This window comes from Pan troglodytes, chromosome 14 (genome assembly GCF_028858775.2).
Source record: "Pan troglodytes isolate AG18354 chromosome 14, NHGRI_mPanTro3-v2.0_pri, whole genome shotgun sequence".
Classification (NCBI taxonomy): domain Eukaryota; kingdom Metazoa; phylum Chordata; class Mammalia; order Primates; family Hominidae; genus Pan; species Pan troglodytes.
In genome coordinates this window covers 106,563,531-106,583,744 of record NC_072412.2, presented here as the reverse complement: position 1 = coordinate 106,583,744, position 20,214 = coordinate 106,563,531, and positions in this window count along the sequence as shown.

Sequence of the window (20,214 nt, the reverse complement as noted above, 5' to 3'; positions counted from 1 at the left end):
ATTTTCCAGTTTAAGGGGTTTTTGTTTTGTTTTTTGTATTCTACATGCAAGTCTTTTGTTTGATGTATGTGTTGCAAATATTTTATCCCAGGCCATAGCTTCATCATTGCCACTGGGCTCAGTAAATCTTTGCCCTTCTATCTTGAGTTATTCAAGTAGGTGAATATTTAGTCACAATAATTACTGGAATAATGCAAAGAAAGCATAGAGCCTTTTACCAAACTTGCAGGGAGCCCTGAATGGTTTTAAATCTAAACAGCATTTCCAGTACTTTTACGGATCAACATACGCTTTCTGGAGCTTTGGTAGAAGCGCTGTTGGAAAGAACATCGTTTTCCATTAGGCTATGATAATACCACTTTTTATCAGATAGCAGAGGTAATACTATGCTATTGAACGTGTGGGTAGACATGAAAGATCTAGCAGATGGTTTTGACTCAGCTGTTGTCACTGTGTGGGTTCCCCTGTGAGGAGGTAACTGTGATGGGTGGAAGGTGAAGGTGTGTTGATAGCTTATGCGAGACTCTTCAAAAGGCAAATAGGCTAGAAATTCACCTGCACCCAGAAAGAAAGGAAACAAAATAACAACCACCAAAAAAGCCACAACTGGGTAAGGCAGTCTAGCCTCCGAACACACACACACACACACACACACACACACACACACACGAAGATGGGGAGTAAAGATACAAAGAGAAATAAACTGCAATCTGCTGCTTTCTTTTTTTCTACTGAAATAATGTATGTCCTACTGAGAATTTCTGTATTCTGCATATTAAGATACATATGCTTCCTTTGAATTCTCAAAAAGCTAGGGAAAAAATATCCAAGATGAAAATCTCAGGGAGATGAGAGACAAAACCAGTAGTCAATGAGATAACGCCCAGAAGAGCTCCCCACGAAGGCAAAGCGAATGAAGTCAAACACACTTTTTAAAATAGTGACTTAGACTTGCTTAGACATTTTTTGGTCTATCTGATCACTTGTTTACTTGGTGCTCTGGGGTAAGCAAGGTAGGTGGATGTTGGAATGGAAAAACCATGGGCTTTGGCATCAGACGGACCTGGATTCCAATCCTGGACATAAATATTTGAATGACTGTGAATTTGGTTACGTTTCTTAATTTAGTCATTCAGAAATGGAAGATAAACAATATCTATTTTATAGAATTATTAAGAATATTAAATGAAATCAAATGTGCTCATTTTTAAAAACAGGTATCAGAACAAAGTACACACTCATTAAATTCCAGACATTCTTTCTACTCCGACTTCTACTTACCCTTAATAAGAATGTTGTTTGGAAATTCCAGGCCTTTTTTGAATATATTAATTCTTCAAGTTGCACTGTGGTAAGCGAGAGAGGCTTGGCCAGCAAAAGCCACATTCCATAAGACTGTAGGGATTATCTAATTTTATGCATCCATACTTTTGCCTGGGCATCCAAGAAATGCTGAGCTAAAAGTAATGTCATAGTGTGTCTGGAATTGGTGGGTTCTTGGTCTCACTGACTTCAAGAATGAAGCCGCGGACCCTCGCGGTGAGTGTTACAGCTCTTAAGGTGGCGCATCTGGAGTTTGTTCCTTCTGATGTTCGGATGTGTTCGGAGTTTCTTCCTTCTGAGGGGTTCGTGGTCTCGCTGGCTCAGGAGTGAAGCTGCAGACCTTCACAGTGAGTGTTACAGCTCTTAAGGCGGCACGTCTGGAGTTGTTCTTCCTCCCGGTGGACTCGTGGTCTCGCTGGCTTCAGGAGTGAAGCTGCAGACCTTCGCGGTAAGTGTTACAGCTCATAAAAGCAGTGTAGACCCAGAGTGAGCAGCAGTTAAGATTTACTGCAAAGAGCAAAAGAACAAAGCTACCACAGTGTGGAACGGGACCCCAGCGGGTTCCCACTGCTGGCTCGGGCAGCCTGCTTTTATTCTCTTATCCGGCCCCACCCACATCCTGCTGATTGGTAGAGCCAAGTGGTCTGTTTTTGATAGGGCGCTGATTGGTGCGTTTACAGTCCCTGAGCTAGACACAAAGGTTCTCCACTTCCCCACCAGATTAGATAGATACAGAGTGTGGACACAAAGGTTCTCCAAGGCCCCACCAAAGTAGCTAGATACAGAGTGTGGATTGGTGCATTCACAAACCCTGAGCTAGACACAGGGTGTTGATTGGTGTGTTTACAAACCTTGAGCTAGATACAGAGTGCTGACTGGTATATTTACAATCCCTGGGCTAGACATAAAGGTTCTCCACGTCCCCACCAGATTCAGGAGCCCAGCTGGCTTCACCCAGTGGATCCCGCACCAGGGCTGCAGGTGGAGCTGCGTGCCAGTCCCGCGCCGCACACCCACACTCCTCGGCCCTTGGGTGGTCGATGGGACTGGGCGCCGTGGAGCAGGGGGCGGCGCTCGTCGGGGAGGCTCGGGCCGCACAGGAGCCCATGGAGGGGGTGGGAGGCTCAGGCATGGCAGGCTGCAGGTCCGGAGCCCTGCCCCGCGGGAAGGCAGCTAAGGCCCGGTGAGAAATTGAGCGTAGCGCCGGTGGGCTGGCACTGCTGGGGGACCCAGTATATCCTCCGCAGCCGCTGGCCTGGATGATAAGTCCCTCATTGCCCGGGCCGGCAGCGCCGGCCGGCTGCTTCGAGCGCGGGGCCCGCCAAGCCCACGCCCACCCGGAACTCCAGCTGGCCCGCAAGCGTCGCACGCAGCCCAGGTTCCCGCTCGCGCCTCTCCCTCCACACTTCCCTGCAAGCTGAGGGAGCCGGCTCCGGCCTTGGCCAGCCGAGAAAGGGGCTCCCACAGTGCAGCGGTGGGCTGAAGGGCTCCTCAAGTGCTGCCAAAGTGGGAGCCCAGGCAGAGGAGGCGCCGAGAGCGAGTGAGGGCTGTGAGGACTGCAGCACGCTGTCGCCTCTCAATAGGAAATAAAGAAGCTTGGGGTTTTGGTCCATCCTTTCAGTTTTTAAAAGTTTTGCTAATATGCCAGCAACAAACTAAATACTTTAATTTTCACAACAACCCGAGGATATAGGTACAATTGTTTACATGTTTTAGTTTACATGTAAGAGACAGGGACTAAGAGAGGTTAATTTTCCTAGAGGTCCCTGACTTCAAATCCTGTTGTTTATAATATGACCTCTACTACATAGCTTTTAATTTCTGACTTCTATTTTTAAAGAGTTATTATTTCATCTTTTACTCTGTGCTGCTCAATTCCTTTTAGGAAGTGAAAATGATATCAATTATAAATAAATGTTTCCAAGACAAATCAAAGATAGAAAACACAGGTAGGCAATTGATGAACTAGGCCTGGACATCAAATGCACTTACATGAAAATACAACCTATGGAAACAATTGTCAGTCAAATGCCTAATATGTACTGCCACAAGCTATGTTATTTATGGAAAACGATATGGCACCTATTTTCTATCCAAAATAGCATGTAGGGCTCCTATGAGATACCTAAGAATGAGATTTTTAAAAAGGAGAAACTTGAGAAGTGAAATATATATACAAAGTCTGAAAAGACTGGAAATAGCTCTCAGATTCTGTCCCCTGAATATGACAGTATCTAGAAGGGCCATCTGCCTTATCCATCTTCTTACTTGGCTGGTGACAAAAATGATATCATCTCATTTTTTCTGCTTAAGACCCTGATCCCTTCTAAAATAAAAATAGTCCTGGGAGGGCTAACAAAGTTCTATCTGTCATTGAGAACGTGATGATGATGACATTCCATCTCTCAGAACACAGCAGGCAGAAATAGGCATGAGACACCAAGTGACTCAATTTAGAGACAGGAAAGAGCCAGTTCTCAATTTTGCCTGGAGTAAGCTCAGAGATACCTCTGCCCTGTTTGAGCTGACATTCTTCAATCCTTAGGCCTTCTATGAAAATAAGTCAATGTTTTTAGAAAGCTAAAGTCCTCTTATTCGCACAGCAAAGTGCTGCCAATAACCTTAGTTGTGAGTAAGATGAACACAGTGATTTGCCTTTTTTCTATTGTGACATATTATTAGATGTTTTGCAGATTGACTGGAAAGGGCAATTCTACAGTAGTGGCCACAGATGTTATTGCATCCAGTTATTCTGCTACATTTGGCTCAAAAAAAAAAATGTCACTAAATGGCAACATAAATGCACTTCAGCAGATTTGTTTAGAGTAAGTTTTAGGTGGATTTCCCACAAATCCACCTATGATTGAAAAAGGAGAAACAATTGAAAGATAATACATTGAAGTACATTACAGGAATAAAATAATTGGAGCATAGCTTCAAGAACTTTCACAACTGACAAGTAGACCCATAAGTAAGAAAAATCACTGTTTGTTGTTTTAAGTCACTGAGAAATAGTGCAGTTGTTACACAGTGTTACTGGAAAACAATAGAAAGAATCAAGAAAACCAAAAATTGGTTATTTGAAAAGATCAACAAAATTGACAAACTTTTAACTAGACTGACTAAGGAGAGATGAAACTAACTAAAACCATAAATTAAGGCAAGAATATTACTACCAACTTTATAGAAATTAAAATAAGAGAATAATATGAACAATTATATGCTGTGATAAGTATGTGTATATATGTGTGCATGTATATGTTTGTATATACATATATGTGTGTTTATGTGTGTATGTGTATATGTGTGTATATATGTGTGGATGTATGTGTATATTTGTATATACACACATATGTGTATGTATGTACGTTTTTGCATATATGTGTGTATATATACACATACACGTCTGTATATACATACATATGTGTATGTGAATATGCACACACATATACACGTACATGCACACATATATACACACATACACATGCACATATATACACACATACACACACATATACACACACGCACATATATATGTATTATATATATAATATATATGTGCGTGTGTGTATATATATGTTTCACCCATGGTTCCTGGCTCATAACTCTCATAGCCCTTGTTATAATAAATAGAATCTCTTTCTCTTACCTTCTAGCAGAAAGGGTCTTGCCTTATACCCCGAAGGAAGGAATGCTACACAGAGAGGCCAAAACGAATCTGGACAGGTCTTGCTAGGTTTAGAGCATGGCTTTTTTGTCCAATCACATTTTGACATGGTTGCCCATGCTTCAATCATGCCTACATAATGAAGCTTCTATAAAAACTCAAAAGGACTGGGTTCAGAGAGTTTCTGAATAGCTGAACACATGGAGGTTCCTAGAGGGTGATGCACCCAGAGAGGGCATATAAGCTCCCCACCTATTCTCTCTTACCTCACTCTATGCATCTCTTTATCTGCATCCTTTGTAACAGCCTTTATAATAAAAGGGTAAACATAAGTGTTTCCCTGAGTTCTGTGAGCTGCCCCAGCAAATTCATCTACTCCAAAAAGGAGATCATAGGAATCCAAACTTGAATTCAGTCAGTCAGAAGTTCTGGAGACTTAGACTTGCAATTGGTGTCTGATGGGGCCTGAGGTTTTGGGGACTGAGCCCTCAACCTGTGAGAGACCTGACAATATCTCCAGGTAGATAGTGATGAAATTGAATTGGAGGACACCCAGTTGATGTCTGCTGCAGAATCAATTGCTCACTTGGTGGTGGGGAGAACCCCACCCCCTACATTTGATCACAGAAGTATTATTCTGTGTTGATGATTATTGTGGTATGAGAGCAGACGAAAAGCAGTTTGAGTTTTTTCCAAATATATGCCAACAAATTAAATCTAGATGAAGTGGGCAAATTCTTAGAAACACAAATTACCAAAATAGACTCAAAAAGAAATAGGAACCCTCAATAGACCTATAACAAAGAACAGATTGAATCAGTAATCAAAAACCTTCAGAGAAAGGCAAATCCAGGACCAGACAATTTCACTAGTGAAGACTATCAAATATTTAAAAAGGAATGAACACCAGTACTAGTCAAGCTCTTCCAAAAGAATGACAAGGAAGGAATACTTCTTAAAACATTTTATGAGGCCAACATTCCCTGATACCAAAGCCATACAGAGAAACCACTAGAAAACTATAGACCACTGTCTCTTATTAATATAGATGCAAAATCCTCAACAAAATACTAGCAAACAAAATCCAACATAACATTAAAAGAATTACACACCATGACCAAGTGGGATTTATCTCAGGAATGCAAAGATGGTTCAACATTTAAAAAATCAATACACTATATTAATAGAACTTCAAACAAAGTGAAAAAACCACATGGTGATCTTAACAGATACAGAATATGCACTTTACAAAATGCTGCACCCTTTTATGATAAAAGCACTCACCAAATTAGGACTAGAAGAGAGCTTCCTTAACGTGATAAATGGTATATGTGAAAAACCCACGCTACCATTATACTCAAAGGTGAAAAAATGAAAGATTAGGATTAGGAAAAAGAAAAGAATACCCACTTTTGCCACTGCTATTAAACATTGTACTGGAAATCTTAGCCAAGCATTTAGGCAAGAAAAAGAAATAAAAGTCATCCAAGTTGGAAATAAAGAAATAAAGCTATCTATATTTTCAAATGACATATTCTATATATAGAAAATTACAAATACACACACACAACACACAAACTACTAATGCTAATAAATGGGCTGGGCAGGGTGGCTCACGCCTGTAATCCCAGCACTTTGGGAGGCTGATGCGGTTGGATCACCTGAGGTCAGGAGTTTGAGACCAGCCTGGCCAACATGTTGAAACCCTATCTCTACTAAAAATATAAAAACTAGCTGGGTGTGGTGGTGGGCACCTGCAATCCCAGCTACTCGGGAGGCTGAGGCAGGAGAATCACTTGAACCCAGGAGACAGAGGTTACGGTGAGCTGACACAATGCCACTGCACTCCAGCCTCAATGACAGAGTAAGACTCCACCTCAGAAAATAGATAGATAGATTGATAGATAGATAAAAATAAGCAAAGTTGCAGGGTACAAGAACAACATATAAAATCAGCTATCTTTTTGTACACCAGTAATAAACAATCTGACAAAAATATTAAGTGAACAATTCCATTTACATTAACATCCAAAGAATAAAACACCTGGACATAAATTTAACCAAGGAAGTGAAAGGCTTGACCACTGAGACCTATAGGATATTGTTGAAAGAAATCAAAGACAATATTAAGAGAAGACAGCCCATGTTAATGGATTGAAAGCTTTAATATTGTTAAGATGGAAATACTCCCCAAAAGGATTGACAGATTCAATATAATCCCATTCAAAATTCTAATGGCTTTTATTGCAGAAATAGAAAATATGATCCTCAAATTCACATGAAATTGTAAGGCACCCTGAATAGCCAAAATAATCCTCAAAAAGAAGAATAAAGATGAAGGACTCATACATCTCAATTTCAAAATTTACTGCAAAATTTACAGTAATCAAAATAGTGTGGTACTTTCATGAGGATAGACATATAAACCAACAGAACTGCAGTCCAGAAATAAAACCAATATCTATGGCCAATTGATTTTTGACAATGCTTCCAAGACCATTCAATGGGGAAAGAATAGTCTCTTCAATAAATGGTGCTTTGGCAACTGCATAACCACTTGCAAAAGAATAAAGTTGAACCCCTACCTCATACATAAAAAGTAATTCCAAATGGATCAGAAACCCAAATATAAGAGCTAAAACTATAAAACTCTCAGGAGAAAATGTAGAGTAAATCTTCACAATTTGGCAATAGATTCTTGGATATGACACCAAAAACAACAAAAAGAAAAAAATAGATAAATGGGACTTTATCTACATTAAAAAAAATAAAATTGACACTTTCAAGAAAATGATAGACAACCTACAAAATGAGATAAAACATCTGCGAATCATATACCTGATTAGGGCCTAGTATCCAAAATATTGAAAGAACACTTTCAACAAAAGACAAAAATTCCAATTAAAAAATGGGCAATGAATTACTGGGTGTATATGCAAAGGATTATAAATCATTCTACTATAAAGACACATGCACACGTATGTTTACTGCCGCACTATTTACAATAGCAAAGACTTGCAAGCAACCCAAATGCCCATCAATGATAGAATGCATAAAGAAAATGTGGGTTCCAAGATGGCCGAATAGGAACAGCTCCAGTCTACAGCTCCCAGCGTGAACGACACAGAAGTTGGGTGATTTCTGCGTTTCCAACTGAGATACCGGGTTCATCTCACTGGGACTTCTCAGACAGTGGGTGCAGGACAGTCAGTGCAGCCCACCGAGCGTGAGCTGAAGCATGGCGAGGCATCACCTCACCCGGGAATCGCAAGGGGTCAGGGAATTCCCATTCCTAGCCAACGGAAGCTGTGACAGACGGCAACTGGAAAATCGGGTAACTCCCACCCTAATACTGTGCTTGTTTAACAGTCTTAGCAAACAGCACACCAGGAGATTATATCCCGCACCTGGCTCGGAGGGTCTCACGCCCATGGAGACTCACTCATTGCTAGCACAGCAGTCTGAGATCAAACTGCAAGGCAGCAGTGAGGCTGGGGGAGGGGCACCCACCATTGCTGAGGCTTGAGTAGGTAAACAAAGCAGCTGGGAAGCTCGAATTGGGTGGAGCCCACTGCAGCTCAAGGAGGGCTGCCTGCCTCTGTAGACTCCACCTCTGGGGGCAGGGCATAGCCGAACAAAAGGCAGCAGAAACCTCTGCAGACTTAAATGTCCCTGTCTGACAGCTTGGAAGACAGTAGTGGTTCTCCCAGCACGGAGTTTGAGATCTGAGAACAGTCAGATTGCCTCCTCAAGTGGGTCCATGACCGCCAAGTAGCCTAACTGGGAGGCACCACCCAATAGGGGCAGACTGACACCTCACATGGCAGGTACTCCTCTGAGATGAAGCTTCCAGAGGAACGATCAGGCAGCAATATTTGCTGCTCAGCAGTATTCGCTGTTCTGCAACCTCCACTGCTGATACCCAGGCAAACAGGGTCTGAAGTGGACCTCCAGCAAACTCCAACAGACCTGCAGCTGAGGGTCCTGTCTGTTAGAAGGAAAACTAACAAACAGAAAGGACATCCACACCAAAACCCCATCTGTACATCACCATCATCAAAGACCAAAGGTAGATAAAACCACCAAGAAAGGGAAAAAACAACAGAAAAGCTGAAAATCCTAAAAATCAGAGCGCCTCTCCCCCTCCAAAGGAACACAGCTCTTCACCAGCAACGAAACAAAGCTGGACAGAGAATGACTTTAACAAGTTGAGGGAAGGCTTCAGATGATCAAACTTCTCCGAGCTAAAGGAGGAATTTCGAACCCATCACAAAGAAGCTAAAAACCTTGAAAAAAGATTAGATGAATGGCTAACTGGAATAACCAATGAAGAGAAGGCCTTAAATGACTTCATGGAACTGAAAACCATGGCACGAGAACTACGTGACAAAGGCACAAGCTTCAGTAGCCGATTCGATCAAGTGGAAGAAAGGGTATCAGTGATTGAAGATCAAATTAATGAAATGAAGTAAGAAGAGAAGTTTAGAGAAAAAAGAGTAAAAAGAAACAAATCCTCCAAGAAATATGGGACTATGTGAAAAGACCAAATCTACGTCTGACTGGTGTACCTGAAAGTGACGGGAGAATGGAACCAAGTTGGAAAACACTCTGCAGGATATTATCCAGGAGAACTTCCCCAACCTAGCAAAGCAGGCCAACATTCAAATTCAGGAAATACAGAGAACACCACAAAGATACTCCCTGAGAAGAGCAACTGCAAGACACATAATTGTCAAATTCACCAAAGTTGAAATGAAGGAAAAAATGCTAAGGGCAGCCAGAGAGAAAGGTTGGGTTACCCATCAGAAACTTCCAAAGGGAAGCCCACCAGACTGACAGTGGTTCTCTCAGCAGAAACTCTACAAGCCAGAAGAGAGTGGGGGCCAATATTCAACATTCTTAAAGAAAAGAATTTTCAACCCAGAATTTCATATCCAGCCAAACTAAGCTTCATAAGTGAAAGACAAATAAAATCCTTTACAGACAAGCAAATGCTGAGAGATTTTGTCACCACCAGGCCTGACCTCAAGAGCTCCTGAAGGAAGCACTAAACATGGAAAGGAACAACCGGTACCAACCACTGCAAAAACCTGCCACACTGTAAAGACCATCAAGGCTAGGAAGAAACTGCATCAACTAACGAGCAAAATAACCAGCTAATATCATAATGACAGGATCAAATTCACACATAACAATATTAACCTTAAATGTAAATGGGCTAAATGCTCCAATTAAAAGACACAGACTGGCAAATTGGATAAAGAGTCAAGAACCATCAGTGTGCTGTATTCAGGAGACCCATCTCACGTGCAGAGACACACATAGGCTCAAAATAAAGGGATGGAGGAAGATCTACCAAGCAAATGGAAAACAAAAAAAGGCAGGGGTTGCAATCCTAGTCTCTGATAAAACAGACTTTAAACCAACAAAGATCAAAAGAGACAAAGAAGGCCATTACATAATGGTAAAGGGATCAATTCAACAAGAAGAGCTAACTATCCTAAATATATATGCACCCAATACAGGAGCACCCAGATTCATAAAGCAAGTCTTTAGAGACCTACAAAGAGACTTAGACTCCCACACAATAATAATAGGAGACTTTAACACCCCACGTCAACATTAGACAGATCAACGAGACAGAAAGTTAACAAGGATATCCAGGAATTGAATTCAGCTCTGCACCAAGCAGACCTAATAGACATCTACAGAACTCTCCACCCCAAATTAACAGAATATACATTCTCTCAGCACCACATCACACTTATTCGAAAATTGACCACATAGTTGGAAGTAAAGCACTGCTCAGCAAATATCAAAGACCAGAAATTATAATAAACTGTCTCTCAGACCACAGTGCAATCAAACTAGAACTCAGGATTAAGAAATTCACTCAAAACCGCTCAACTACATGGAAACTGAGCAACCTGATCATGAATGACTACTGGGTGCATAGCGAAATGAAGGCAGAAATAAAGATGTTCTTTGAAACCAATGAGAACAAAGACACAACATACCAGAATCTCTGGGACACATTTAAAGCACTGTGCAGAGGGAAATTTGTAGCACTAAATGCCCACAAGAGAAAGTGGGAAAGATCCAAAATTGAAACCCTAACATCACAATTAAAAGAACTAGAGAAGCAAGAGCAAACACATTCAAAAGCCAGTAGAAGGCAAGAAATAACTAAGATCAGAGCAGAACTGAAGGAGATAGAGACTCAAAAACCTTTCAAAAAATCAATGAATCCAGGAGCTGGATTTTTGAAAAGATCAACAAAATTGATAGACCGCTAGCAAGAATAATAAAGAAGAAAAGAGAGAAGAATCAAATAGACACAATAAAAAATGATAAAGGGGATATCACCACTGATCCCACTGACATACAAACTACCATCAGATAATACTATAAACATCTCTACACAAATAAACTAGAAAATCTAGAAGAAAGGGATAAATTCCTGGACACATACACCCTCCCAAGACTAAACCAGGAAGAAGTTGAAACCCTGAATAGACCAATAACAGGCTCTGAAATTGAGGCAATAATTAATAGCCTGCCAACCAAAAAAGTCCAGGACCAGACGGGTTCACAGCCGAATTCTACCAGAGGTACAAGTTGGAGCTGGTACCATTCCTTCTGAAACTATTCCAATCAATAGAAAAAGAGGGAATCCTCCCTAACTCATTTTATGAGGCCAGCATCATCCTGATACCAAAGCCTGGCAGAGACACAACAAAAAAAGAGAATTTTAGACCAATATCCTTGATGAACATCAATGCAAAAATCCTCAATAAAACACTGGCAAACCAAATCCAGCAGCACATCAAAAAGCTTATCCACCATGATCAAGTGGGCTTCATCCCTGGGATGCAAGGCTGGTTCAATATACGCAAATCAATAAACGTAATCCAGCATATAAACAGAATCAAAGACAAAAACCACGTGATTATCTCAATAGAGGCAGAAAAGGCCTTTGACAAAATTCAACAGCCCTTCATGCTAAAAACTCTCAATAAATTAGGTATTGATGAGACGTATCTCAAAATAATAAGAGCTATTTATGACAAACCCACAGCCAATATCATACTGAATGGGCAAAAACTGGAAGCATTCACTTTGAAAACTGGCACAAGACAGGGATGCCCTCTCTCACCACTCCTATTCAACATAGTGTTGGAAGTTCTGGCCAGGGCAATCAGGCAGGAGAAAGAAATAAAGGGTATTCAATTAGGACAAGAGGACATCAAATTGTCCCTGTTTGCAGATGACATGATTGTATATTTAGAAAACCCCATTGTCTCAGCCCAAAATCTCCTTAAGCTGATAAGCCACTTCAGCAAAGTCTCAGGATACAAAATCAATGTGCAAAAATCACAAGCATTCTTATACACCAATAACAGACAAACAGAGAGCCAAATCATGAGTGAACTCCCATTCACAATCGCTTCAAAGAGAATAAAATACCTAGGAATCCAACTTACAAGGGATGTGAAGGGCCTCTTCAAGGAGAACTACAAACCACTGCTCAAGGAAATAAAAGAGGACACAAACAAATGGAAGAACATTCCATGCCCATGGATAGGAAGAAACAACATCGTGAAAATGGCCATAGTGCCCGAGGTAATTTAGAGATTCAATGACATCCCCATCAAGCTACCAATGACTTTTTTCACAGAATTGGAAAAAAACTACCTTAAAGTTCATATGGAACCAAAAAAGAGCCCGCATCGCCAAGACAATCCTAAGCCAAAAGAACAAAGCTGGAGGCATCACGCTACCTGACTTCAAACTCTACTACAAGGCTACAGTAACCAAAACAGCATGGTACTGGTACCAAAACAGAGATACAGACCAATGGAACAGAACAGAGCCCTCAGAAATAATACCACACATCTACAACCATCTGATCTTTGACAAACCTGACAAAAACAAGAAATGGGGAATATTTAACAAATGGTGCTGGGAAAACTGGCTAGCCATATGTAGAAAGCTGAAACTGGATCCCTTCCTTACACCTTATACAAAAATTAATTCAAGATGGATTAAAGACTTACATGTTAGACCTAAAACCATAAAAACCCTAGAAGAAAACCGAGGCAATACCATTCAGGACATAGGCATGGGCAAGGACTTCATGTCTAAAACACCAAAAGCAATGGCAACAAAAGCCAAAATTGACAAATGGGGCCTAATTAAACTAAAGAGCTTCTGCAAAGCAAAAGAAACTACCATCAGAGTCAATAGGCAACCTACGGAATGGGAGAAAATTTTTGCAATCTACTCATCTGACAAAGGGCTAATATCCAGAATCTACAAAGAACTCAAACAAATTTACAAGAAAAAAACAAACAACCCCATCAACAAGTGGGAAAGGGATATGAACAGACACTTCTCAAAAGAAGACATTTATGCAGCCAACAGACACATGAAAAAATGCTCATCATCACTGGCCATCAGACAAATGCAAATCAAAACCACAGTGAGATACCATCTCACACCAGTTAGAATGGCGATCATTAAAAAGTCAGGAAACAACAGGTGCTGGAGAGGATGTGGAGAAATAGGAACACTTTTACACTGTTGGTGGGACTGCAAACTAGTTCAACCATTGTGGAAGACAGTGTGGCTATTCCTCAAGGATCTAGAACTAGAAATACCATTTGACCCAGCCATCCCATTACTGGGTATATACCCAAAGGATTATAAATCATGCTGCTATAAAGACATGCACACGTATGTTCATTGAGGCACTATTCACAATAGCAAAGACTTGGAACCAACCCAAATGTCCATCACTGATAGACTGGATTAAGAAAATGTGGCACATATACACCATGGAATACTATGCAGCCATAAAAAATGATGAGTCCATGTCCTTTTTAGGGACATGGATGAAGCTGGAAACCATCTTTCTCAGCAAACTATCGCAAGGACAAAAAACCAAACACCGCATGTTCTCACTCATAGGTGGGAATTGAACAATGAGAACACTTGGACACAGGAAGGGGAACATCACACACCGGGGCCTGTCGTGGGGTGGGGGGAGGTGGGAGGGATAGCATTAGGAGACATACCTAATGTAAATGATGAGTTAATGGGTGCAGCACACCAACATGGCACATGTATACATATGTAACAAACCTGCATGTTGTGCACATGTACCCTAGAACTTAAAGTATAATTAAAAAAAAAAAGAAAATGTGGCACATATACACCATGGAATACTACGCAGCCATAAAAAAGAATGAGTTCATGTCCTTTGCAGGGACATGGATGAAGCTGGAAACCATCATTCTCAGCAAACTAACACAGGAACAGAAAACCAAACATCACATGTTCTCACTCATAAGTGGGAGCTGAACAATGAGAACACACGGACACAGGGGAGGGGAACATCACACACCAGGGCCTGTCAGGGGGTGGGGGGCAAGGGTAAGGATAGCATTAGGAGAAATACCTATTGTAGATGACGGGTTCATGGGTGCAGCAAACCACCATGGCACATGTATACCTATATAACAAATCTGCACACTCTGTACATGTATCCCAGAACTTAAAGTATAATACTTTAAAAAATGGGCAATGGACATGAACATACATTTCATGTACAAATAACCAAAAAGCCCACAAAAGGTTAATCAACTTAATTGGTCATTAAGGAAATGCAAATCAAAACATAATGAGATACCACTTCACCCACATTGGAATAGCTATAATAGACAAATAAATAAATAAATAAATAAAGGAAATAACAAGTGCTGCCAAAGATGTAGAGAAACAGGCACCTTCATGCATTGCTGGTGGTAATGTGAAACGGTGCAGCCACTGGAAAACAGCTTGGCAACTCCTCAAAATGTTAAACATAGAATTATCTTATGATCCAGCAATTCTACTTCTAGGTATATATCTAAAAGAAATGAAAACATATGAACACCAAACATGAATGTTTATAGCAGCATTTATCGTAACAGCCGAAAGGTAGGAACTACCCAAATGTCCATCATTGGATGAATGGATAAACAAATTGTGCCATATACATACAATGGAATATTATTCAGCCATAAAAAGGAACAAAATACTGCTACATGCTACAAGTTGGATGAATCTGGAAACGATTATGAATTGCTCACTTTAAAATGGTAAACTGTATGTTGTGTGAATTTCACCTCAATAAATATGGTCATATCATTACAGAGATGAAGATAGCTGGTAAACAGTGGTTGCTTCTAGAGACTAGGAGTTGGAGTGGGGGAGAGATTCCCAGTAGGGAACTATCACTTCCTATTTTAAGTCTTTGCATATATTTGTTGATTGATTTCCATATTTCCATATTTTTATTTTAACTCTGTGCATGTATTACTTCAGTGAAAAAAGTTTTAATTATTTTTAAAAGACAAGTGTTCCAGGATGCTGGAAGTACTGGCAGTTCTCTGTGGATCCTCAGGAAACACCTGAGAATGAGCCCTTCTTTTACACACATAGAATAACCACTCTCCAGAAATCTCTGCAGAAGTGAAATCCAAGGTTGGCATTTGGCAGGCAGGGGAATGTAAATGCCAGATTGTGAGCTGGAATTCAAGAGGTTGCTGAAATGAGATCCCCGAAGCTTTTGTCCCATGGTGACCACCCAGCTCCAGCTGCTGAATTCATCATGTCATCATCCTCACTGTGAGTCTGGATTCCTTCCTGATGTTCCATTAGGTGTCCTCTTGTAGTGTCTTTTGAGCCTGTTCCAAAACTCATCTCAACACTTTCTGGATAATAAACTACACATCCAATCCATCAGCAAGACTTGCCAATTTTACTTCCAGAATATGTGTCCAGTGGGCTCTGTTTTCACCATCTTCACTATCAATTCTTACCACCACTGCCACCACAAAACCAAATTGTTTATATTGGGACAAGTGCAGAAGCCCCTAAGCACTGCCCCTCCATCCACACTTACCTCCAGCTCAGTCTCCGTTCACCAACCACAGTGATGCTTTAATAAAATCGTTATGTCACACTCTTGCTTGAAACCTTTCAATGGATCCCTCTTACTCTTCAAATATTCCCAAATTCTACCCGTAGCTGACAAGGCCCCACATTATTTGGCCCTCTCCAGTTTATTGTCTTTCTCTTTCTTGGCCTTCTCTTTTTTTCCTACTCACCCCAGGACCATCACACACGCTCTTCAACCCTCCAGGATGCAGAGCATCCCACAAACACCCACCCCATTCTCCCCTGGCTGACTCCTTCATGTCCTAGGTGGAAAGGCACAAGGTGTGGAGATGCTAGCCCCCACCCCAACCAGCTCAGGTTTCCTGCTGTTCAATCTACTGCTTTTCCTTAGTAACAGCCTGATATTAATTAGATCGTATTTAATTATTAGTCTGATTTCTCTCTCTTACACTAGACTATACACTCCATGAATAAGGGTAAGGACTGAGGCCATTTGTGAACTACTGTTCTTCACCCCTTAACACAGGGTTTGGCACATAGTAGATGCATCAGACATGCAACTGAATTAATGAATGCATGAATAAATGAGTAAAGATTATTTCTCTCTCTTGAGGAAAAAGACATTTGTGGTTGAATGTCTACTACATTTACAAGTTAAATTAAAATTTTTATTTATAAGCTGCTTATAAATCTTAACCAGGATGAATAAAGGCATATATCGCAATGCCTAAAGGTAGGAAACTCATTAAAAATGAGGAAGAACACTTTAAAATAGGACTCTCACAATTGTGTGCACCAGTGCATCTGTTCCAATTACAAATCACCAGTTTGAGAAAGTGGCAAGTAATTCTGATGCAAGTATTTTTAATAAAGAACTTACTCAAAAATGTTAAAACCCAAGGTAACAATACTTCTGGACTTCAGAGCACAGTGACATCATTAACGCAAGGTTAGGTCACAAAGCCCGCAGTGAGTTGCGGTGTGATTTTAAATAATTCAAGGGGCTGCTGTATGATTCTGGTTGGTCACTCATAATGCTACACATGTAAAGCAAAGTGGAAAGTTCCCATAGCAATGACTTTTTACCAGGAGCGTTTACCGTTATGGCTCCCTCATCTTTTCGTGGTCTGAATTCTTCCTGATTCAGTCAGACTGCAGCTACATATTAGCCTTAAATTAGAATTTGACAAGAATTTGTGATGCTAACTTTCCAGAGGAGAAATACTGAGCCCTGGGTGTGCAGCCAGGGCACCTCTAGGATGGGGCACAAGCCCACTGTGTCACTCACACCTTCTGCCACGTGTGCCCCTGAACCATGTTATATTTGCATCTTGTACATTTTGGAATGTTTTTATGTCTCCCCAAAGTCAGGAATTAGGAGTTGCAGACCCTCACCTCTCCATATGTGGAGAAACCAATTTTCAGAAGGTTGAAGTGTCTTGTCCACAATATCAAATCCAGTTCTGGAACTAGGACCTTCAGCTTATTCATTTATTAAGCCAATATGTAATGGGTGCCTACTGTTTCCAGGCACTATTCTAAGTTCTCAGGAACACATCAGTTTTTTTTGTTTGTTTGTTTTAAAGACAACTATTTTTGCTTTCATGGAGTTTATGTTCTAGCAGAAAAATATGCAGGTTGTAATTTTATTTTTTGACATATCAAATTATTTTGAATTTTATTTGAATACAGAGTTCCATGGTTAATAAATAAAATTATCTTAATAAATTTTCAATTTTTAGATTCTAGAAATCCTAGATTTTCAATTTATGATGGAGAAGTGCAATAGAATACTTTTTAAATTTTAAATAGGGAGGTCAAGATAGGCCTCCATGAGAAGAAGACATTTGAGTAAAGAGGTGCGAGAATTGCCCTGAGAAGGTCTCTGGAGGCCCACCCAAGCAGAGCCGTAAGGCCCTAGTTCAGACATAATAACTGAGGGGTGGGAATGAGGATTACTGACAGTGAAGTTGGCGGAAAAAGAACCTGCTAGACACATATTTTGGAAGTAGAGCTGACTTGTCTCGCTGATTAACTGGACTGGTGGTTTGCGCTTTCTCCAGAAGGTGTAGAGATGATTTTTGAAACAGGTTCAAGGCACTAGATGGAGACACCTGATGAAACATCACTAATGAATCCGTCTCAGGCCAACATTGAGCTGTTTGATGGCTGAGAAAAAGAAGGAAGACTTTGCTGAGTAGAAAGAGAGAGGGAGAGAGTCTTAATAGGGGAGGCCAAAGAAGGAAGAGGAGCTAAGACTGCAGAGCCTTGTAAGCCACTAGAAACCCTGTGGCTTTTATTCTAAGGGAAATGAGGGGCCAGTAGAGAGTTCTGACAGAGAGATGCATGGTCTGCCCTTGGTGTTCACCAGGCTGCTAGGTTGATGTCAGTCTGTCAAGGACAAGCATGGAATAGGAAATCCAGTGGGAGGCTGCTACAGCAATCCAAGCTTGACATGATGGCGACTTGGACCAACATGTTGGCAATGGAGGTGATGAGAAGTGGTCAGAATTCAGACGTATTTTGTATTATGGAGACAAAGGCAACAGAATGTGCTGATGGGTTGGATGTGAGAGAAAGAGAGGAATCAGGGATAGCCATAACGTTTTTGGCCTGAGCAACTAGAAGCATGGCACTGCCAAGCACCGAGGGGGATAAACTGAGTGGGCAGGTTAGGGAAGGAGGAACAGGAGGTCAGTTTTAGATGAGTTAAGGTTAAGATGCCTGCCTGAGAGATGTCCAGGATACTGTTGGATGTACAAGTCTGGGCTTCTGCAGGCACTTTCCGGCTGAAATGCTAATTCCTGGTACAGTGCTCATCTAAGCTTGCTGTACTTCTCCATAGCCATAGCTTGGATTTCTCCAGATTGAGAAGCACAGTGGTGAAGCTAAATTGTGCTGCTCTCAAATCTGCACTGGCCTTATTTCCGAGAAAAATAACCAGTCATCCTGCATTTCACCTAAGAAGACCTTCAATCAAGGAGACTCCCGCCCATCTTAGTATGGCAGAAACCCAACTGCAGAACTTCAGACACAGTGAGAAATGGAACTTCATACGCTTGCACTGTAATTGAATATGGTTCCATTTCTCCAATATCTATAGTATATTTAATCATTTTCCTACTCTATCAGGAGGATGAAATTTTGTTTTTTATATCCTTGTAAGACAAAATTGTAAAAGTCTGGGTAAGATCAAAAGTAGCTGAGTTGATCCAAAAGAGCCACACTCAATGCATCTAAATAACCTCGTCTTTGGTTAACAAGGAATCGATGCCAGTGGAATGATCATATTTTAAAACTTCCCCTATAAAATGTGACATATGCATCCCCATGTGTCAGCGTAATCTCTGCTGAAAACATTTCAGTGAATGACGAGTTGATTGGCCCCAATTTGAAAAGCATAGTGTATAAAAACATAATTTCAGGGGGCCAACATTATGACAGATTCTATATTCTGCTCATACACAGAACTGGTTTGAACTGTTTTGAGAATTTTGATAGTCTGTAAATGCCTGCAGCCAAGAAACTTGGCCAGATCGGAGAAGGAGGAAACGGAAGGAAGGAAATTCACAACTGTTGGGCAACTATTCTCAGCCAGGCAATGCTTGAGAGAAAATGGCAGGGCAAGGGGACTGATAGATAATCATTGTTTTCACCACCAAAGGAACAGCAGCACAGAGATGAAAAGAACACTGGTTTTGTAAATGCAGACCCCTCGTGCAAATCCCAGCTCTTTCTCTTACTGTGAGATGTCAAATTATGTCACTTATCTGACCCTTGACTTTTACATCTGTGAAAGGAGGGTAACAATAGATGCTTTCTAGGTAGCTATGAAAATTGAACTAGGTTTTATTTGCATACTCTCTCTCACACACATGCACACGATGTGCTTGACTTATTTCTAATGTCATTGTATTACACATGGCATGTTAATAAGGCTCCAATATGATATGGAAGATAACTGAACCACGCAGAAGGTATACACCACGGTTTAGAGGACCAAAGAAAAAATGAAAAATGCAGGTCATTTCTGCTAAGATGCCATACAGGGTATTGTCATTCAACAGCTTAGAGACTTGAAAGAATAAACAAAGCCCAACGCAGGTCTCTGTTTTCTGTCCACTATACATGTCAGCCACGTTGGAGCTCTCTCCTGTGGTCTCCTCATTCATTTTAGTTGAGCGTATCTCAAAACCTATGGCCTCGTCAGTTAAAAGCCACCAAAAGAAATTCTGATTTAAAATGTATAAGGTATATCAGTGAAAAGGTTTCCTGATTAT